The sequence below is a fragment of the Rissa tridactyla genome, chromosome 8, assembly GCF_028500815.1.
Source record: "Rissa tridactyla isolate bRisTri1 chromosome 8, bRisTri1.patW.cur.20221130, whole genome shotgun sequence".
Classification (NCBI taxonomy): Eukaryota; Metazoa; Chordata; class Aves; order Charadriiformes; family Laridae; genus Rissa; species Rissa tridactyla.
Window position 1 is genome coordinate 25,958,476 of NC_071473.1, and position 24,040 is coordinate 25,982,515.

General features: G+C 35.8%; 1 long non-coding RNA gene across 1 annotated transcript; it reads right to left on the reverse strand.

The window, feature by feature from the left end:
- Window positions 1-6,646: 6,646 nt before the first annotated feature.
- Window positions 6,647-21,221, reverse strand: LOC128914115 (uncharacterized). The gene is made up of 3 exons (XR_008468194.1): window positions 20,157-21,221; window positions 14,337-14,388; window positions 6,647-6,738 (listed from the first exon to the last, which is right to left on the reverse strand). It is a non-coding gene; the product is annotated as an uncharacterized LOC128914115 (long non-coding RNA).
- Between the last annotated feature and the right edge of the window lie 2,819 nt (window positions 21,222-24,040).

A 24,040-nucleotide genomic window follows, 5' to 3' on the forward strand; every position in this document is an offset into this window, starting at 1 on the left:
GTTTCTATTACTGAAATGATCAAATGAACAAATTACAAGTAACCATTTGTTTTGAATTTAAGTGTCATCAGTGCAAATACTGAAAGGAACCACCTCTGTGTTTGTTGTAAATCCAGGCGCTTAACAGCAGTCAACTGATTGAAACCATTGACCATGTATCAGACTTGCATTGGCTTGAATGTTCCTTGTAGATTTTGAACTCCTTGATTTTATCAGGCCTTGATATTTCCTGCTGTAAAATACAGATAAGACATAACCAATGACTGTTCAGTACAAAAAAAACGAAACAAAACAAAAAGCATTAAATTTTTATCTGGTGAATTTGGAATAATTCACTGTTTTGAGTCTACTGCAGTACATCCAAACTAACCCTAATTTTTTACTTTAAGGTTTGAAAGTGAATTCCCTACAGGATGAGCAACTTGTGTCCTAGGTCTGTCATATTAAGTCTTTCATAGCTAGATTCACTTTCTCCTGGAGCCTTTTTCTAGAGCTTGCTTTTTATTACATATAATTGTTTATTCATTTGCATAGATTTGTGCTCTATGACAAAAGATTCCCGTATATTTGGGTTTTGTGATTCCATTTATACCTATCGGAACTTCTCTTTCCAGTGGAAGAAGCATAGAGAGATTTAAAAATTAGATATCTCAAAGCCTCCACAGATTTCTTATGTTTAATTTTTCCAAGCCGCTTTATTAACTCATCGGGGAAAAAAAAAGAAGGAAATATTCATGTTGTATAGAAAACTCTAGATCAAATAAGAAAAATTGATAGAAAAGCAAATTAAATCCCATTCCAATAGAGGAGATTGTAACACATTAAAATAAAGTGGATAACACCATATTTCAGAACACTGTGTAAAAGAGAGCATTAAAAATCTACAGATGGCAATAAATCTTTAATCTGTAGCAATATAAGCAAGCAGCATGAACTCAGTTTTAAATTTTCACTGCCTGTCCCAAGGGGTTGGTTTGTGACGTTTAGCTTCCTGCTCATTTCAACTCCATATGAACTTATGGAGCTATACAGAAATTCAGCTGTGAAAGTGTAAAAGGATTTAAAAAACCACAACGCCCACTCCAACCCCCCCCGCCCCAAAGTGGATAGAAAAACTCTAAGCAAAAGAGACCTCCCAAAATTTATGCTGCTTCAAATGTGTGACAATTTAATTGTAAGCAAGTGTGTCTTCTTAATAATGTCTCAGGTTATCTATGTCCTTAAAATTAATATGTTCACAGTACTTCAAAGACTGTTGCTAATCACCTTAAAACATCTCTTTATTAATACAAAAATACAAAAATGCAGTTTGTGCTTCCACCTTCATGGAAATTCATGTAATGTAATCCCTTGCAATAAGTGATATCCAAAGAATATTCTACTTCTCCCAACATGAAATTCAGTTGACTTAGTAGAAATCCACAATCTACAAAGAAAAAGCATATCAAATATTCTTTGCATCCATTAATATCTGATTAAACAGTGGTACAGAAATACTGGGTCAAATTGTTTCCCCTTGTATGGAAATCCCCTTCCCCTCTTGTATGGAAATCTATGTGAAACATTCTTAAAGGGAAAATGAACGGATAAATGAAGGCTCAGAGATGCCCTATAGATGATCCTTCTGTGGGCTAAAAAATGCATGTTCCTTATCATCTTATACGCCCCCGTTACCAAGTTTCTCAGCTTGTATTCATCATGGTGTGTATATAAATATATATATATTATAGACCATTTCTAATCTATCTCTTTTTTCTAATAAAATAGCAAAAAATATTGTTGTTCACGTTCATGGTATTAATCATGTATAAGGTGCACTGGCTCATTAGGGCTAATCCTCAAAAGATGAAAGAAATATCTTGTTTTGGCGCAGTGAGGAAATGTTAACAAAAAGAGAAGGAAGCATTTAGAAAGAGATGAGGAAGATGTGATGGTGTGGTTTTTGTCTGGGGGGAAATGATCTTCTGGTATGAAAGACAAAAGCTGAAGAAAAAGTAGCCATTTCCTGAGTAGAAATTTAACTTGTAGATTAGGGAGAATAGTTGCACATTAAACTCACTAATAAGAGAACAGTCAGTAGAAATTAGCATGATATTGCTCACATCAGCATGATATAGAAAATCAGATTTTAACATTAAATGAATGTCGATTAAAAAGTGAGAAACTGATTGCAGTGAAAATAGAAGTCCCTTCTTCATCCTTGGAACATAAGCACCACAAAAATTAATTTTTAAAAAAACTTTAACTACTGAACTACTTAATATGCCATAAATGGTATGCAGCTTCTCACTCAGAGCAAAAGAGTGTTTGGCTTGCTTTATCAGTTCAGTATTTGCTTTTCTTGTATAATCGCTAAGAACAATATTGATGGCACTGAGGGATGTATAATGACTTTTTTCATGATGTTGAGGCCACTTACTCATGGCAAACTGGAACGCAAAGCTCTAGAATAAATGCAAACTATCAAACACTAGCTCTTTACTCCCCATAGGGGAAAATGTGAACACTTTATTTAAATAGTACAGCTATTACACTACGTCTAATTTATAAATCATAACTGAGGTGCAATATGCTGCATTATTTAAGGCTTTTTTACATTGCTACTTCTACAGTTATTTCAGTGAGATTTGTAACTGTTGGCATGTGGAGCAGTCATTATTCTAATTAGGAAGGAAAATACCGATGGCTTAGTTCATGCTGTAACAATCGATATTTAATTAACGATATGTCAAAGCCTAAATTTCTGTAATTAAATTTTGTGTGGGTGAGATGACAATACCAATCCTTAGTGATATCAGTATATATACTAAAATATTAAGACACATAACCGGAAATGTACAAAAAGGCTGTCACAATGCATTCAGACAGCTAGTTTCCCTTTTAATATATCCTCAGTTTCAAAGAAGTCTAAATAATGATTTTATTTTTAAAGGCTCTAGATTTCTCCTTTAACCTAGTTTCCTACTAGCTGTATTAAAAAGAAAAAAAAAGTTCATGAAAATATTACTGTGCAAAGATCTCTTGTTAGATATCAAGCACGTTCAGCTCCTTCAGTGCCTGTGCTGCGTGAAATTTGGAGCAGAGTTAATCTTAATTTACATTCCTCTGTTGGGGAGTTTGTAATAGCTGGTACGTAAATGTAATCTGTAATATTTAGTACAGGAGGATAAAAATGTTCCTGAAGGAACTTTAGAAAATCTTCTGCAAGTGTCTCATCTCTGTTGAAACTGTTTTTCAAAATTTCCACTGGAAACCATTACTGCAGAGCAAAAAATGAAAGTCGGACAATCTTTTGCTCCTGAATATGTCTGAGGTACTAAGCAATTCCAGCAATATTCACAGACTCAGAGAATGGTGGGGGTTGGAAGGGACCCCTGGAGATCATCTCATCCAAGCCCCTGCCAGAGCAGGGTCACCCAGAGCAGGTGGCACAGGAACGCGTCCAGGCGGGTTTGGAATGTCTCCAGAGACGGAGACTCCAGCACCTCTCTGGGCAGCCTGTGCCAGGGCTCTGCCACCCTCAAAGGAAAGAAGTTCCTCCTCACGTTGAGATGGAACTTCCTATGGTCAAGTTTGTGCCTGTTACCCCTTGTCCTGTCCCTGGGCACCACTGAGAAGAGCCTGGCCCCATCCCCCTGACACCCACCCTTTCAGTATTGATAAGCGTTGATAAGATCCCCCCTCAGTCGTCTTTTCTCCAGACTGAAAAGACCCAAATCCCTCAGCTTTTCATTCCTCTGTTTTTCTTCAGCCTGCTGTCTCTGGTAAAGTAGAATGTTTAGGACTATTTATTTATTAGGAAAGTGATTCTGCAAAATTATGTATGACAGGCAAAAGAGTATATGCATGAAGGACGAGAGAGAAGATAGGATTAAGAAAGGCACACAACTACAGTCAAAACAAAATTCTTAGCATTGAAAATGCTTTTAACATTGTTATGTTAAGAATGTCTAGTATATTATCAAATATTAGAACTCTTAATTTTCCAGACAGTCACTTTCCCAGGTAGAAAATACAATCAATAATTTCTTGAGCATAATTGAAGGGTAAAATTATTTGGTAATTAAAGGGAAATTATGATTTCTTTAAAGCTAATGCCTGCCTTTATGTTCAATTAGAGATTGTGGATTTGTTGTTCATTCATGGTTTCTTATATTTATTTATCTTAAAAAAGAATCTTGCTCCTATGGTATGTTCACAGTCTTTCCTAATACTGATTGAATTCTCACAGCTTGGTTTTAACCATTTTGAAATATTAGTTTAAAGTTGTAAGTCCTGAACACTTTTAACTTTACAGGTGGTAGCAAGTTAAGCCTCCTTAGTCCTCTGCGTTTCTCTAGGACGTTGCCACCAGGCAGGATATAATCACCGTAATTCCTTCAAAGACAGTGAAGAAGATCAAACGCTGCTTTTCCCTGCAATAACTCCGCAAATCCTATGTGTGAATTTTGAAACTTACTGAGGCCACAGTTGCACGTGCACCAAGGTCAATACCAGCACTCTGGTAGAGCTCTGGATCAAGGGTTACCCTTGTCAGAAGCAGTAAAGGGGCCTCTTTATTGCCATGGAGCTTTTTGCTTCTAACTGAAAAGGAAATTAGATTTCCTCTTTAGGAGTGTATTAATATCTGTAGCAAAATATTACAACCAGTTGTTGTGTAAAAAAATAAAACTCTTCAGGGCTTAGTACTAAGTACTGAGTGCTTTGTCTAGGCTGGGTCCAATTCTGAGGTCCAAATCTGTTCTTAAGCAGAGCTCTAAAATCATGTTACAATAATGTGATGCAAGTTTACTAGGTTTTTTTACCCAGCTTTGCAAGTTACTTTATTGGAAATGCATTTAAATTAGTTGAAACTTATTTCTTGCCTCTCTCCATTAATAACTCCATAAATTATGCTTAAGGTTGTGGTTTCATGTGCAAATGGTCGGAGTCTATCATGCATCTTTCTGAGTGTTTTCAGAGCATCTCCACTTTTCAAAACTCATTCTTCAAAACTCATTTCAAACTCTTCTTTTGAACCTGAAGTATGGAAACTGGAAAAAAATATCTGTTGCTTTGGTACCAGCTAACCTTTAGCCTGGTTGTCTCAGAATCTGGATGTGGACTCGTCTCGGGCCATGAGTTACTCGTTATCCCCCACCATGCTCAGGTGAAGCAAAAGAAATTGCATGAGGGCTGCTGCTTCTGGCTTTTCTTCCTTAAGGTTTTACCATGGTATCCAGACTCACATGAAGGAGACTGGAAAAACACAGAAGTCGGAGAAACAAGACCATGTTTCAATCCATCATCGTAAGTTTGAGATAAATAGCCTGTAAGAGAATATTTTATCCTTTTATTGACATCGCAGTACTTGCAACACAGAGAAGAGACCTTTGATTTTATTTGAGATACAAGGATGATCAGAATCAAGTTCCAAACTATTATCTCAAAGGCTGACTGGTCACTCTATCTGATGATGGTTCCATTTTGCTCTACTAATTAATATATATATAAGGTACTTATTTATCTTTTTGTCTTAGAAACATAAGAATGAAGTAACAAAATCAGATGTTTCATCATGTGGGAAAGAACCAGAAACAGAAAAATGGGCTCCTGAACCTGGTCATCTTGTTTTTGAAGAGAAAAAAGGTAATCAAAATCAGAAGTTGCTCTCTCTGTTCCTGACCTGAAAAACCAACTGCTTGTGACTGTTTTCCCCTCTGTTGCCAAGATTAAAGCTGTTATCACACCTCACTGGATGAAATCCAAACAATAGAGTAAGAAATGCTTTGTATTTTAATGATTTTAAAAATATTGTGTATTAGATAAAGCTATGCTTTGCGTTCAGACTGTTCTCCCACACTCTCCACACCCCTGCCTAAATTACTATTCACCTCATTTATAACTTTCAGTAAATAAGATACCCATAGATGACAGTAGCTTATTCTCAAATGCTATATCCTAGTTGCTGTTTTTTTTCTTTGTAGTACTTTGATGCACGAAAACAAAGGTCGTCTCTTGATATTTGCCTCCCTACACCCATATAGAACAATGCAAACACCATCTGCAAATAATTTGTTTTCGTTTAGACAACGTATCTTCTTAATGTCATCGAAAACTGCAGAAACCAAAGAACCATTTGAGCGGAAATCCTAAAAGATTTGTATAGTGTGTTTCCCTGGTGTGTGTTACATTCTACATGCTGTTTCTGCTGCCTGAAATACAACTTCTGCATTACCCCAGGGATAGGACTGGGGAGAAAGGTCTGACCGGCCCTTGATAGATATTTATGGATAAGTGTGAAAATTGACTTTTTTTTTTAAATTCCTACAGATAACAGTTTTTCTGAGGTAAGCATTATATAATGAGGGTGCATATAGAGGTTTAAAGAGGGACAGTGCCTTGACTCTGGATGGGTACAAATGCAGAAACGCTGATCTAGAAAGGGAGATTTTCCACGTGCAGGACCATTTTGTTATTCATTCAGTTGCAGCTGTGTTAGGCCAGTGATGAAAATCTAACATGCTGCAGTTAAATATTAGGGACAGCTGAAGGAAAGTGATACCATATTCAATCCCCTGTTTATTTATGCATATGCAATGCATTTTGGTGTTGTATCTGCACCACCACACACAAATTTGTTACAGATTCCTTCCCAAGCAGTGTACCTGAACTTCCGTGAAATTCTGGTGCCTGAGGCTGGAGACTTTTAACTGTAGGATTTTTATTAGTGAACCTGTGATATTTACTGTCTGGCCTCTAGAAAAAAAAAAAAAAGAGAGAAGTGTACTGTTACCACCTAGAGGAATTTTATTGTAAGTCAAAAGATTAAAACCTGTGCTTTTTGGAGTGTGAGTCAGGCCTTTCTTCTTCCTACACCAATTATTGTGTGATTTGTCTGACTATTGTTCCAGTTGTCTGTAGAATAGGACTCTACTCTTTACATGTTGGATTACAGGGAACAATCTTTTGTGAGCTCTTAATTAAACAGCCAGCTAGGTCTGATTTATAGATAAGTCTAAGCTATAAAACTCAGCTCCAGGTTTCAACTCCTTCCTTCCTTTTACTGTCTCTAGAAACAGAAACAAAGACATTTATTAGGATTCAGACTCAGGATTGGCCAAATGTATAAAGAAGGGCCAGCTGTGAAATTATAGTCTGACTTCATACCACAAAAAGCTTAGGTTGGCAGACTTGAAGATGGGTTTGGATATAGCACTCCAGATTTTGTTCATGTGTAAAAAAAACCCCGCAAGCCCTCCTAAACTACCAAATAAAAAAAAAAGGAAAAAAAAAAAAAGAAAAATCCAACAACCTTTTGTAATATTTTTCACTATCTAGCTTCAAATTTTAAATTAAAATTCTATCTATCAATATTTAAGAAGTTTTTTCTTTTCAGAAGTTTATTCTGTCTTATTTAAGATAAAATAAGACACGGTAAAAGATAATACTGGAAAGAATATTTGGGGACAGAAATTAAAAATAAATTGGCGGAATGCTCTTGAGTTAATGCAAAATGAGCTCTGTCCCAGCTGAAACCAGGACAATCTTTTCCCCTGCAGTGCTGCTGAGGGCTCTGCTGGATGGTTGCCCTCAAAATCCATCGAGCTTCAGGCATGTGTTTTCCCTCGGTTGTATGCATAGATCTGATATCCAGAGAACAGGTGAGAGAACTGGTGGGTTTTATGTTCCAGGCTAACAGCATCACCTAATATACCTGAAATGTTCCTTCAGGTTTTTGTTGGGGTTTTTTTGTTTGTTTTTGTTTTTTGGTTTTTTTTTTCATTAACAAACTTTAATGATTGTATTGTTTTAGGAAAGAAAGTGATCAAAAAAAGCTTGGCCTAAGAAAGTATAGTCATGCTCTGCATATGGTTTATCACTAAATTGTATTTTGAAGGCAACTAACTGTTGTGGAGTGTCCTACCCTTAGCAGCTCTGTAATTCTTCTTATCAAATATTTTCCTCTTTTTTTTTTTTTTTTCTTTTCCTGGAAACACATAAGAATAAATTGACCTGACAATTAACAACAATCTGGATCTAGTTTGTATGTTAATGAACATAACTTTGTGGAGCTATAGGAACTCCCACTTTGCCTGTTAGCTATATGAATTCTAACAGCTATAAAACCTTCACCCTGGAAGCTAACCAAGGCTTTATTAACAATAACTTTGTCAAGAAGTGTTTTTCTTTGTTCAAAATAAACTATTTTTCTTGTTTATTTGTTTTTACTTGCCCAGGAAAGGGGTTTTTGAGCAGAAGAAGAGGTTTTCCTGTGATTTCCCTTATTTCTACTGATTTTTGTCTAGCAAAGTAATCCTCAGATTATTTTTTTCCCCCAAGGATAGATTCTCCAGGGCTTTTCTCCATTTATATTAGAGAAGCTTCTTGATGGTGTAATATTTTTGTCTGGATTGAGACACCTTTTATGCACACACTCAATATTTCAGCACAGCAGCTGTAAATTTAGGAGTATGTAATTTACCTGAAATCAAAGAGGCTGATAGCATTTTTTATGGGTAATACATTGTGTGCGACATCTGCCACGCTCCTTACCATTGCACTGCAGTTCTCCATAACAGTTTATGAGAAGAAAAAGAAATTTGAGGGGTGGAAAAACTATCCAGAGTAGGAGAGTGTAATTATTTCACTGGGGATTTAAGTAGGAGAGCAGGCTAAAAAACTCTTGTACAGGTGCCACATTATCTTTAACAACTACATGTGGCCAGATCCGCAATACAATTTGCTGAAAGACTAACAGTTTATTGGAAAGACTGAACCAAGTGAACTGCCAAAACAACATTCCGGTGCTCTTTGCGATTTCTCAATACACAGCTCAATTAACACAATGCTAAGATCTTGGACGTTGCCTGCAGGTTATATACTTCTATTGCTATGGGATAAAAATACTTTGACGTGGGGGAAGCATATTGAGAGAAAGTCCAACGGGTATCTTCCTTCATCATCAGTCCCCACCACAAGGTAGCAGGGACAGATTTGACTTTGTAGGCTTGCATCCACACGGTACACGGTGTGCTTAGCAATAGCCTGTAGAAGATCTTTTGATCCATGCTAATTAAAGCCAAATAAAATAAAAGAAAGAAGTACAAATCATGTAGATTACTCTGCTGCGTTGGCACAAATCCAAAAGGCCTGTAATTATTCAACATTCATACAAAATTACTGCAAAATGTTAATGGCCGAGGGTAAGAAAGCAGAAGCAGTTTATCAACTTTCGTTAGTCAAAGCCTTTCCTTTGTACCCCAAATCAATATTTATGATCATCAATTAGATGTAATGGGATAAGCAGGCATTTGAAAGATCAGAAACACTATTTTTGCTCTGTGTGGTGCTGTGGGGTTTGTCAGTTCTGACTCTGTAAGGGTGCAGGACTGGGGGAACTGTGACCATCTGGATGCCTTTTGGCATCTGTTTGTTTCATTTATTGGTTCATGCGGGTCTGTCCAAACAAAAAAAACCAAACAAACCCCAACCCTCCAGCAATAATTTGGCAACTTTATTGATGAAGATTTTAAGGTGCTGATATATAAGAACATGTTGCATGGAAGCCATTAATTTTTCATTGATTTCATTGCACAAAGAGAATAGATAGAACAAAGCAGTAATTAAATGGATAGGTTCGTGGCATTTTTCACATGCTTTTTCAAAGTTCAAAGTTTACCACAAAGTGGTAACTATCTGGATTACTAATGGTTGGAATTTTTAGGTAAAAATGGAAGCATTTATTTTTTAAATGTCTAATAGTCTTTCTTTTTGATGTATTATTATCATAAGTCCAGAGGATGGAGGAAATCATAGTTTGATCCAGAGAAGTTGAAATGAGATATAGCAATCCAGCTACTATATGTTTGCTACATAATGGCCAGTTAACATCTATTATTTACAAATTAATTCATGTATTTTTTGCACCTGCAGTATTTTCTCCTAATGTTATTTTCCTTTATAACTTGATATAGCAACTGTCCTATATCCATCCGTTTTCTCAATTTATAGATTTCATTGTGTGTCCCATACATTACTATTTCATACACAAGTGCCTAGTTTTAAACGAACACATTAATATAAGAACAAAGTTTTACTAATAGTGATACAGAAGTTTTTTTATCAAAAAGGGTGACATACTTTTCCTTCCCTCCTAGATAAATTGAGTTTATGTAACCTAAGAGTGACTCAAATATATGTATGAAATATGTAGTCTCTGGCTATAGAAATTATGTTAAGCTGACTGTATATTTTCCTGTAAATCTTAAAAAGGTTATTGCATACATTTTGCTAGCACCTATGCAACTACATCAATAAATAGTTTTTAAAATCCCATCTAAAATATCCTGTGGAGGGCACTAAATGCTGGGGGACCACAAGAGAGATCTTTGCTTTCACTGTGAATTGTTGAGTTTTATGTGTGCTCAGAGACAGAGAGAATGTATAGAGATATATAACAGCATTTTATGCTCAGAATTGCTGCAGAGCCAGAAAAAGCAGGTGTGTGAGTCTAATGGCTTTTGTCCCATGGTGATGGAGTGTTGCCTTTATTTGACCCTAGAATCCAGTACCTGTCTTGTACTTCATATAGACATTTGTACAAGAAAAAATGCTGTAAAATCCTACCAAACTTTGTGTTTGCTTTGTATTCCTGTGTATGATCATATTTCTGGAAAACCAAGGTGTGTGCTGTGCTAAATTCTGAATCCGTTGAAGACAATTGAAAGGTACCTTGCTATCTTCAACAGAGTCTCCCATTCCAGCAATCTCATTATATACACAGGTATACATATGCATACATGCCATGGCAACAGAGCACAGTCTGACTTTGAAATAAAAAACAAAATTTAAAGCTTCAGTCCCATAAAAATAAAGACCAGCACTTTAGTAATAACTTTAATTAAATGCATTGTAATCAAATGACTTTAATTGCATTTTGAAAATATAATTTGTCTTTTTTTTAGTTGCAAATATTTCTTGATATCAATAATAACATTTGGTCCTGAGTGCGGTCAAATAGAATTAATAATTTTTCATGCCATTCTTAGCTCAAATTAAATGATACAGAAAGTAAAAATATTAGCAACTGGTATTTTATTTACTTTGGTTTTGTCATTATTTATACATTTTTCTTGTTAGGTCTGAAAAGTATAATTTCAAAAGATTAAAAACAAAAAAGGTAGAGAGTTAGAAACCCCATAGTATCATTTCTGTCTAATTCTCAGATAAAAACCATTGTACTCCCGTAGAACTTTTTAACTTTTTATGACTTCCCAAGTTCACTTTGTTTGTTCAGCTGCCTTTAATCCAGAGCTTTGGTCTTACTGCCAGGTTACTGTCAACAAACCGGAGTTCGTGGTGGTTACAAGCTTCATTTGGATATCACTAAGGTGAAAATTCACTATGATGGATGAGGTTTTAGCAAGAGTTTATTGCAGCATCATTACCCCAAGTGCTATTGACTCTCCCCTTTAAATTGTGAGGGAAATGCATACATTGCCCTTGATACCATGTCACGTGGCTCATCTCAGTGTCCCATGTGGATTCACTCAGCGACAAAAGCCTCTGGTGTCTAAGGTATCATGGGCAAGGATGAATGACTCTTTGCACCCTTCCTGTGAAAAATATCCCATGAGTTTAGAAGAATGAGTCTAACCACCGATGAACAAAATACCATGACAATAGCGTTACAACGCTGGTTTGTGTATTTCGGAGGGAGTGGGAGCCTAAATTATTTATACAATGAGACAATATTACTTATGGCAAGCAAAGTTATATTGTGGGACAAAAAAAAAGAATCACATTTCCAGCTTCATTTTATTCATTAACTTAAATTTATATTAACTAATTTACATATACTCCTTTCTCACTCTAGCTGTTTCCAGTCTTCAATTAGCTTAATTTAACCAGAAATCTCTAGATAGGTCACAGCTCTCAAGTTTAATAAAAAATGAGTGAAACAGGCTTAATAGAAATTCATAAGTTACCAACGTTCTTTGGAGTAATACATACATTATTTAGTTCTGAGTGATGCTCTACACATTTAACCGTATTTAGGCAACTAATTGTACTAGATATAATGTCCCTGTGTGAATATCTTTCAGGATATAAGACAGTTACTCACTTAACTTACTGGATTGCTCACCAAAGCAAAAACCAGCTCCTGGATATTGATTACTCATACTAACAGTTTTAATGACAGAAGAATACTGCATAGAATAAACTAGAAAATCCCTAATTACTTTTAGTGTTCCCCGAACTGCTGTAAATGAAGGTAAAGTAGTAAAGGGACAATTTCTATACAGTACATTTTAAAGTGTTTTGATATAACTAATTCATTTGTTCAGTCACTGAGGATATTCTGTCTTCAATACTTGCTGCCAATAATTCCAGTAGAAGTTAAACGTGCCTCCATTCTGAAAACAAGATCCTCTCCCTTTTTATCTTTTATGACTTGTTTTACACTGAGAAAGGTCTAAGAACAAACAGTATGCAAACTCACTAGCGAGGCATCACTAGAGAACTAAATTACGCAAGGCAAGGAAATGTGATATACTCCAGAGTGTGTGATCCAGATTAGCTTAAAAGGGATGTTCTTCCTTTAGAATTTTGCTTTCCTTTCTCCCCAATATTTGATTATATTAGACTTTGTTCTGGGCAAATAAATCAAAGTGAGACACTGAAAACCTAGAGAGGGGAAATGGTGGTATTCTAAGGGGAGATAAGGATAGAGAAAGAAAAAAAGAGGTAACAAGAAAAATTTGAAAATAAATAAAAGGGCTGAATTTTCCCTTGAGACTTTATATTAAGTATGTTAAAAATATTCAAGCACAATATGTGGCTTCGTTACAGGTAAAAATTTTTTAGAAAGAAAAATATTCATGAAATATTTCATTCATTTCGTAAAATACATATAGTAACAAGCATTATTTCATCAAAAATTATGGAACGTGTTTTTTGAAAACATCTTCAAAAGTCAAAAGTTTTCAACAACTTGAATACCTTTTGTAGAATCCCAGTGAACTATGTATAAAAATAGACAGCAATATAGAATTTTCATTTAGGCAACAAACTCATTTTTCAAAACATAACTTTGAAAATCATCCGAAGTGTTGTACCACTGAAATCATTATTGTTGTACCACTGAACTGCTATGGATTTCTAAGCTAATGGATGAAAACATTTGGGGGATAAAATTTATTTTTATTATATTTTAATCCTGTATTACAGAATTTACTTTCTACCTAAAACATATTCTGAATTCCAATGCTTTCTTTCATTTTATGTGAGGAGCTAAGATATTTGAAATTGAATTGATCAACCCTGCTGGCTCCCACACGATTCAGAGCTTAATCCAAGAGAAGACAATATTATAAGAGTTCTCAAAACCACTCAAAGCTAGAGTGGCTCTATTCACTATTAACTTAAATTATTTCTCCTGTTATTAAAACATTGGGACATAGAAATACCAAAAGAGAAGAGGATCCCATAACACTTAGGGTTTTTTCCAATCATTTTTCTAAAAATGGCTCTAGCCACCAGCTCTTACAGTTCAAACAGTTCACATCAAAAAAGATTTATATTCTTTACTTTAGGGACTGCCATCACTGCTTCAGGTCTAGTGAGCCAGAGAAGGCCAGCGGTAGAACCAGGAAAGCAGTTCACATAATCATATCCTAAATTTGATGTTGGAAATACATATCAATTCTTGTCTCCAATTAATATAGCTTCATCCTTTTCATTTTCACACGCTTCTTCTAATCAATCATAAATTGGAATTTTCCTCCTGAGCTTGAGAAATTACTCTGATTTCCTTTTCTAAAAGACATTGAAACTGCTAATAAGAAATGTGGTGATTGTACATTTAGATTTCCTTTTATTTCTTTCTTTACCGGTAAATTTAAGGTGGAATTCATCTTTCCTGTCTTTAGAGGTCTACAGCATAGACCTTAACATCTGAACTAACTGTTGAAGGCTGCACCTTCGTTAATGCCTTAATTCAAAGCATTATTGTTGGGGTTTTGGATTTGTTTTTTGTTGTGTGGTGGTTTTTTTTCAGACAAACCCTAGTTAAACACGGATTAACCCTATTTAATGCTAACCCAATGCTAGCAAAGCATGGATTTACTTTGCAGAGCAGGTTCTGCTGTGTTCAGTCCTTTTCAAAACAAGCTGAACTGGAGGAGGTTGATCCCAGGGTGTCCCACATGCTAGAAGAGACCAAACACCTCAGCCAGCGAGTGCTCTGTTGGACAACCTGAGGCCATATGTGTGGTGATGACATTGTTTGAGCTGAGAATGGAGCATAACCTAGTCCAAAAGAAAATTCTCTTGTGATCCAGGGAGTGAGTTACCTCAGGGTAGTCATCACTTCAGTCTTCTGAAATCTCTTGAGCATAACAGGAGCTGCAGACATTGAAAATCAAGTGAGACGATTCCCCCCACACCGACATACAGGTTAGTGATATTTCTCTACTTATTATCTACTTTATGCAGTCTGGGTTTTCAATTTCATTGCTTTATTTAAGTTTCTTATAAAGTTATGCTCTGTAGTAGGAACGTGCAATCATGTTGGCAAGATCTCTACATAAAATCCCTATTTCCACCTAAAAATTGACCTGAGAAAAACACTGAAACAAACCCTTTTATGTATCTTCTGCTTAGAATAACAACTTAAACAAGTTTGAAATACATAAATTCAGTGGTACCAGTAGGAAACTAGAATATGTTGCAAATCATGTGGAGGTATTCTGTGTATGGAAAACAGCTACCCAAGAATCTACTAATACATAAGTATTCTTTCTGTTTCCTTTGTGGTCATACCAAAAGGGGATGTTTATTTAGATTTTTATTATTTGGGTTTTTTTCTCTTAATAAAATCTGTTATAAGAAGAACACCAAAAGAGTAAGTTACTAAAAAGATCTGCTTTTAGGTGTCAAAGCTGAAAAAGAAGCTATAATCTGTAGCTTCACCTATGCAGATGTCTCATCTTCATTTGGAATAAGATATTTTATCCCAAGGTTAGGGTATTTCTATTAATATTGAGGCTGATGCAATGTACGCTGAAATCAATGGGATTCATGGGTCTGAATCCTGAAAACACTGAACACAATGGCAGCTGAAGAGATTTGGCACATTTAGTGAATCAGTCAACACCAGAAAGGATTTTACTTTTATTACAGACTTTTAACACATTTCTTTGTGAAATCTGTATACTATACTGGATCATCCCTTGATATTTATATCATTACAGAGACTGGAAAAAATGATGCCTTGTTATGATAATGTCATTTAGTCCTGGCAAAGAAGAAATCTAGACAGGCTGATGAAGTGATACTTGATTTCTCTTTTAGTTATGAGTTTATTGCTTATTTATCTGTAAACCTTATGCCATAAAAAAAGCTAATATTCCGGGTGACACTACAGATCTGTGGCACTGAAATTTTCAAGAGGGGTGTCTGAATGTGCACAGTAATACTGCCAAATGAAGTTGCAATGACATAACAGAATTTCTTACAGAAATTGCAACGGTTTCTTTTTTCTGCTCGGAATGAGGCATATCTCAGTTAAAGAATTTTCACAATGTGATACAAAGAGTGTTTAGTACGAGAAAGCTGAATCAGAAGAAAATTCTTTTTTAAATGAAATTATCGTCTTATATAATTACTTCATTATTATGTTAAACGTCTATAGAGTAATTCAATGTTTACAAAAATGGTGGGTTAACCCCTTTGATCATGTGTCTACAGGAGAGGCATATTGATTTATGAATTAGGTTGCATGTCAAAACTAATTTAAAGATTTCACTTCCATGTGTTACAAACGAACTCTCCATGCTAGGAAATTCTTTATGTGGTTACAAGTGTATTACAGAGTAATCAAAAGTCAAAGCCTGTGCTTGTAAACCAATATACAAAGAAAGACGGCAAAGCTAGAAAATTACTAGCTATCGATGCTCTCGTTGAGGAAGGATGTTCCATACATAAAATCAAGTACTCTTATTAGGAAAAAAATAAATCTATATCCTGTAAAGGCATCTGTAGGCAAGCCAGCTTTCGCATGAGGCATTCAGGTGTCAATAGTAAATGCACCACTACTTCATATAGCACTGGAGGGCTGTATGATCCATTAAATACAACTTAGCCATATCACTCAATCCCTTCACAGACTAGCTAAATTTGGTGTTGAAACATGCCCCTTTGGTCCCCCACTTTTCTTAATTTCTCACGTAGTTTTCTAACTGCCCATATTACTAGAAACATTTGGGACGTTAACATAAATTCATAAACGCTCATGGCTAATGTAAACTTCTTGCCCTTTTACCACTGTTATTTCACAGGGGGTCGCTCTTTTTCTCCAGTGACCATCTTCTAATTATTACATATATGGAAAGCATTTGCATCTCCTCTCAGACTTTGGTTTGCTTGGATGAAAAGAAAAAAACCCTAAGCTGTCATCTGCAAGGGAATCACTCCTTTTCCTAATATTCCTGTGACCTCTCCTCTGCATCCATTCCACCTGTAATTAATCCTTCCTGAAAGCATAGTATCATAACTGTATGCAGTGCTCTATACAAGGTTTAAACAGCCCAGTAATTAACAAAAATTCTCTTCCCAATACATCTTATCGTTTTCTTTCTCCATGGCTTCGTCAAAGTGGTAGTTTGTCACATAGTCATCAAAACAGGAGATAGGCAAAGTCCTACAAAATAAGAGTTGTCAATGCATCTGTTTTAGCCCTTACCATTGCCAGGAACATGCTATGAAGGGTTATAAAACAAACGTAAAAGCTGTTGTTCCTATGGGTAGACCAGATGTACAAACTAATTACTTTTATTTTTTGTGACAATATGGGATAGAGATTAATAAAGGTTCCATAAAATAATGCTGATAATGCTTTTTTTTCTGTTAGAAATAGCACATGAGTGTGCATATATGTATTTGAGTCAAGGAAGAATGAAAGATGGGGCAAATGATTTGATCATTAAGTTAAAGCATCTGATAAATGAAATTGCAACAATGACTTAAAGCTACTTCAGAGCTGGCTTCTTTTATGAGAGTCATGTCAACTCAGCTCTTCAAATTTAAAAACTCATTATGTTTCATGCATTTTTTTAATTTCTAAGTGAATAATACATTATTTATTAATTTCATGGCAAGAGAATTAAAAAGGATAATACTATTCTGGTCTATTTAGTACATGGCAGAGGGAGTTGAGAATGTCCAGAACCAGGACAGAGCAAATATTGAATCAGTATTCTGAAGGTCTGCAGCAAGACCAAGAAGTGGGGAAAATATCGGTAGAATCTGAACTGGAAGAATAATGTTCAGTCAGAAACAAAGAATAAAACATGCTTAAAGATAAAATAGGTTTCCTTTTGGTGGGGGAAAAAAAAAATCCATCCTGCAGGTACTTTTTGACACTTAAAAAGAGCTAAGTTTAGACATTCTTTCATCTACATCTGGGATTTTTTTTTCAGCCAAAGTGATTATACCAGTTTTGTGAGTAAACAAACACAAAGAAAATAAAAACAACTTTAAGAAACCAAACTTGCCCAGGGAAGAATGTGTCTTGGACATCGTTTACCACATCACAGAAAGCAGACAGGATTTCATAGGCTGATTAGGCTCTAAAGAGCATCCTTAAAATTCAGACCTTCAGAAAGCAAAACACTTTCACTTCATCCATAAGCACCAACCAGGCTACGGGCAGTACTAATGGAATTGAACATAACATAACCATGTCAGTCGGAGAGGATATTTTTACACATTGTGCTTTGCTGGGCTGCAGGCAAAGACCTCAGCAACCTATAAAATATAATGTGTCTTAAACTAAAAAAAAATCACTGTAACAGTATTAGTAAATATTTGATACAGGAAAAGTTCATAGGCTCACCATATATTGATATTAAGTATATATAACACATTGCAAGTGGTGGTGAAAGTAAACTTGAAAAAATTCAAAGTTACTCAGGTATTTTTTTATTTGATACTTACGTGTTAGGAGCATCTCTTCTTCAAAATTTGCCTATGCACCAAACATACATTTTTTTGCTTTTTGGAGGTTATGTTAGAGACCAATACCAGGTTTATATTGATCTACACAAGCTATTTATATTTTTTAGGTTTTCTGAAAAGGCAGCACACTTTTTAGCAGAGCACAGTACCGAGGTAAAATATCAAATCATTTGTATTTGTAACAATAAGAATGATCACTGAAGCAGTATCAAACACTTACAGTCCCCCTTTCTGTCTAGCATTTTATCAAATGATTTAAAAATGACTCATGTAATTTAAATTCTCCGTGAAAGAGAGACTTATGTTGCTCTCTGAAGTTTCTAGCTGCAAGATATGATTGCAACATGATTTGTTACATGAAGCAAAATAATTGATCAAACCTACAGAGTTCCACAGAGCCATCAGTCACACAAACACCTCAGTGGGAAAAAACCCCCACAAATTCACAAGGTCTAAGTTGTGCCTGCGCCTTGGTATGAGATGAACAAACTGCTCATAAAAAGAGTTGCAAACAAAACCATATATTAAAAAATAAAAAAGGTAAATGAAAAATCTTTTTTTTTCTCCATAAGAAATAACATATGAAGGCTGCAGAGAAGACAATTAACAACAAGGATACAGTTGAAATCAGGCGTATCTGTAAAAATTGCATAGAAACATCAAACCAGGACACTTAGCAATTTACATTTAAATTAAATAAAAAATTCTGGCAATCAGCAGAAAACACACCACAGTAATTCAGGGTTCTAATGACATCTGCAGTTAGTTTTAAGTGGTTACTTGTACCAGGTGTCCTAAATTCCTGTTAAGTGCTACAGTCTCTCCATCATGATTTGGGAGACTTATTAGGAAATGTAATAGCATTTATGTAATCCCATTACAAGAGCACAGAATGGTTGGCGTTGGAAGGGACTGCTGGAGGTTGTCTGGTTCGACTCCCCCCTGCTCAAACAAGGCCACCTGCTTGCCCGGGACCATGTCCAGGCAGCTTCTGAATACCTCCACGGTTCCTACCAATGGAAGTACCTGATCTGCAAAGTACACTTTGCATTAAGTGGAGCATGGAACTATTACATCTTGATTAGGGAATCGGCAGTCATCAATATTGCTATCAAGGCAACATGTCGAATATCCCTGGAAAAAACACCCTATTACTGGTGTTGGCAAAACAATACACATATATGGATATAGATGTTACAGTGAATAACACCAGTGTACGTATTAGATGGCCTTGTACTTTCCCATTTCCTGGCAAAGGTGCTCTGTTCTGCCTGCTGATGTCACCAGGAGGTAGAATATTGCAAGGTTAAAGCCTAAATTTATATCTATTTAAAACACATTTCTTACAGCTTCAGAACTCATTCGGGTCTTGACTCTGTGTGTGCAAGTGCCCTCAAACACTGGCAACCGGCAAGGTCTCCTTAATTTAGCAGACTTGCAACCTTGTCAAAGTCCTCTTTCATTTTCCAAGTGCCCTATCTTTCATTTTCATAATTGGTAGTGCAGAGAAGACTGAATGCGAAGTCAGGAAATTAATTTAGATATGATGCCCTGATATGCATTTCTTTAATTCGGGCTGATATACTCAATTATGGGTCACTTTCAGTAATATTGGACCAGAAATGTGTAACTAAGGAGGCCAAAAGCTGAATCTCAGGAAGAAATAGTTTCATCTGCCAAAACAACAGAAGCCATTCTGAAGGATTTCTATTCAGATGTAATGTTCAGTCATAGGCAGAAGAGAACTGGTGTGTGTGTATATATATATATATGTATAAATCCCAATTTACAGCAAGAAAGTGAAGTACAGAACAAATTCTAAACGTGTAATTTCAAGCCTGTATAACAAGGCCTTAATATTAAATGAAAGATAAAGAACTCTCCTGACTTAGAGCCCTAATTGGGATGAAGAAGTTGCATTTTCCTTTTACCTTTAATACCTCATGGCCTGGGAAAAAGAAAAGAGTCAGTATCCTGTCCTGAAGGATGCTCAGGCACCGAGATTTTTCAGAATACGAATTTCAGAATATGAAGAGATGCTTCCGTAATCCCCCCTCTTCTCCGAAAAGGATGCTCTGAGCCTGGTCCTTCACCCCATCCCCAAAGAAAGGGGGTGATCTCACCTGTCTCAACATAGTTCACCAAATTGGATTTACCTGCAGATTTCCTCTGGCTTTGTCAGGGTTTACCTCCTTTTCCTTTGTTCTGTTGGATTATCCTCGTTCCACCAGACGTTGTACCTGCTGCTCTCAGTTTCTTATTCTGATTTTACAGTGTGCCTTGTTCTCATTTTCCTGTATCCTGTTTGTGCAACTATACCACAAATCTCTGTTTTTCACTTTTTTGTTGCATGTTACTTTATAGATATATATATATAGAGAGAGAGAGGCATACAAGTAGCTGTTACAGAAAATGCTTGCCACACTGGTCATGCTATTTTAATCCTTACAGAGTCACAAAATACCTATGAAAGTTGCTGGTTATGCCAGGTTAATATGTTTATGTCTGGATACAAGGCAAATAAATATTAATTATATCTTCCTTAATCTCTTTTTCCTTCATGGGTGCAAGAGGCCTCTGCTTTGGCTGCGAGGTTTTACCATTAGATTTCATTGATTTTTACCCTTGTTGTTCTCTCTCTTATCTTTTTTCTCTTTTATTTTGAAAATTCAGTTGAGGTTTTTTAAAAAAAAGTATTTGTTTTTAGAATTTTTAGGAGAGCTTCAAAAAAGTGCTTCAAAACACTATATTAAACAATTATTTATGTGCATATTGGATGCACTCCAGCTTCCTTTCTTAAATATTTTTTTTAAAGTAACCGTAAAGTACATCTGATGGGCAATACATTTTTTTCAGCTATTATTATGTAGACAGCAGAGGAAAAAAAAAGATGAACTTGTGAATAATTTGTAAATTGGATAAGAAAAAGTCAGATTGATCTGTTAATTTATTAAATATTAATAATTCTAACAGCTTGACACGATAACATAATGCAGGATAATTGTAAAGTTTCTCATTCAAGGAAAAAAATGAACTACACCATATAAATAAAATAAATGCCAAGGGGGACAAGAAACTAAATAGAATTATATACCTGGTAGACTGTAAGCAAGGTGAATGAACGTGAGATATTTGCTGATAAGAGATGGTTTTCTAGAGCACCATTATTCTGGAACTCCCCCTTTATAAGAAAAACATTTTCAAGATTTGTCCTAGGTAGAATGTTGTCTAATTAAAAAAAAATAAATCAACAAACAAAACAAACACCAAATCAAAACACAAAAAGAAACCCTTCAGGGTAAAGAATGAAGTTTCTGAATCCTATTTAAAATATATATATATCATAACTTCTTTTAAGGAATATGTTTTCTAAGCAATTTACTGATATTGTTTATCGATATTCCCAGCAGCATTTCTGTAGTTTCACTTTTTCCAGTTTCTGAAGGTGAAACAAGACCTGTCCGTCATTCTCAGCCCTTCTGCTTGGGAACCTCACCCTCTGACCCCTCACAAATCCGCTTGTTCCGAAGCAGCGTAACAACAGTTCATGCACTAGGCTTCCTCCAAGACCTGTTTCATCCTGACTATGCCTCTGCGCTCCCAGAGAATCTGGGGGGAAAGACGGCTTTGTGATGAGTGCTAACGATCAACAGTTCAAATGATTTTAGATGAAGGTTTTAAAGGCAAGAAAGAATTTCAAAGGTGAAGTACAAGCAAGATATAGATACATTATTTTAAAAATCCGGTAAAACCAAGCCATCTATTACTCGTGTTTGAAGAGGGTATGTAGGCAGAAGACATAGATAGTTTCTAAAATAACTCCCGCTGCTCCTGGATATCCTGGGTATTTATTGCAGAAGTGTTGAAGGAAACTACCGTGTCCCTCTACTTGAAGGATGCCATCACATCTTTGTGTGCTAAAATTACAAAATGAGCTTGGGCTCTGTTTCCTTTTTTATACTTATCTGAGTGTTAAAGAAAACAAAAGAAGTTAGCTCCTAGTATCCATCAGTTTTCTTATTCTGACAACCTTATTCAGCTTTTAAAAAGGCTCGTTATTTAGTACCTGAGAGGTAGAAACATTTAGATCTGTTAGAACAGAAAGGCAGTTTGGGGAGATTACCTTCCCAGATGTCAAAAATCCCACACTGGTCACCAAAATCTCAAAGCTGAAACTGGAGTTTCCAGCTTAACAAAATCTAGAGAGAGGAGAAAAAAAAAAAAAAGGGAAAAAAAAAAAAAAAAAAGAAAACCCCCCCTATGTTAGCTCTAAAGTTCATGCAAACACATTAATAGGAAAAAACTCAGTCCTTATCCTATCCAACCCCTGGTGCTCATTTTCAGCGCCTGAAATCTGTGACAGATAAGCACTAATTTCTGAGGAGTGCTCATACGGCAACTGTTAAAATGGCAGATCCCTTGCTCTTGTGTTTGTGCTAATAGCATTTAGTGGGGTTAGCAATCACATTGATTTCCCATATGTAATAAGAAGAGTGTAGTGCTACGTTCCTAGTTAAAGTTTATTGAGCAGGCAGGATATTAGAAGTCAGAACTGATTAATTCAGGGTATAAACAGTCACCTCTTTTTTTTTTTTCCTTTTTTTTCTTTTTTTTCTCTTATGCAGTTTTGTCTCACTAACACTTCGCCACGTATCCCTGTCAGTGCTCAAATTTCTGATGACACTTGTTTCTTTTACTTTCCTGTGTGAGTTTTCACCTTTACATTAAAGAACACGTTAGGTACTCATGGCTTAGTCTTGATAGATGCCATCGGAGTCAGATTGGACTTCAGTGTTCAATGTTAGGCCCTTAAATGGCCCCCCAGTCTGGCTGGAGCAGACAGACTTTTTAATATGGTTTCCAGTTCATGCCAATAGTGAAAACCTTCAAAATACGTTATATAATAATGAAAAAATATATGGTTAATCTTCTATAGACACAAATGTTGGCGTTTTCTTACACTAGAGATAAAGGGGACATTTATTCTCTTTGTGTCTATTTTAAGGTCAAGAGCAGCAAGGGAGTAGCTATAATTCGAGCAAGCCCATTTTAGGTTTCTTGGGGGAAAATTTGTAGCTAAATGAAAAGCACATTTTTAGCTATCCCAATCTAAGTAGAAGTATCTTCTAATGCCCTCCTTGCTCAATAAACCTCTACTAGAAATGTAGCGGTCTATTCTTATTATTACTTATGGGAAATCAAGGCAATTGCTAACCCCGTGATATGCTATTGCCGTAGCCACAGGAGTAAGGGATCTGCCGTCATAACAGTTGCCATACGAGCACTCATTAGAATTACTAATTTGTCACAGAATTGGAGTGGGAATGAACACCTGGAGTGTGACTTGGTAATGATAGAGCTCTATTCCGATAATGAGCCTGCTGCCTTAATGTGAGTCTTTTTCATAACTTCAGGTAGCTTAAGAAGAAACCACTCTCTGTCAGTGTTGAAAACATAAATATATATATATATTTTTATGTTTTTTCAAGTTTTTTTAAATAGATATACATACATATTACATATATAAAAGAAGATATCTTACTACTTCAAGACAATAGTGAAACAACAGAGCACAAGAAGGCTTATATGGGTTTGCTTCCATGTAAATAAGGGCAAATCTGCCCCATGGTAATTATTTTTATCACTTTCATAAGAGAAAAATAAAAGTAAATATACACTTGAGCTAAAGACTATTTAATAGAAAGACAAAGCAAAAGTACAAAGCATCTTGACAGACTCCAGAGAAAGGTGCAGGTAATAGGACATGATGTTCTGGTCCTGTCACAGGCCAGGAGGCCTCCTTCCTTGCGCACATCTCGCACAGCATTTCAAACAGGCCAGGGCAGTGGAGTAACCATACTGACACCTAAATAAATTCTGAATTTCTGCTTTCCTTCAGCTGTTCTTGAAATACCTTCTTTTCCTTGGACCAACTGACAGATTGTTCAACTCCAGCTGAGAGCTGTACTTGAAAACCCATAGGATTTTATTGTAATCTCATACTTACGGTGCCTCTCTGTCCAGCTATATGAATAACTTT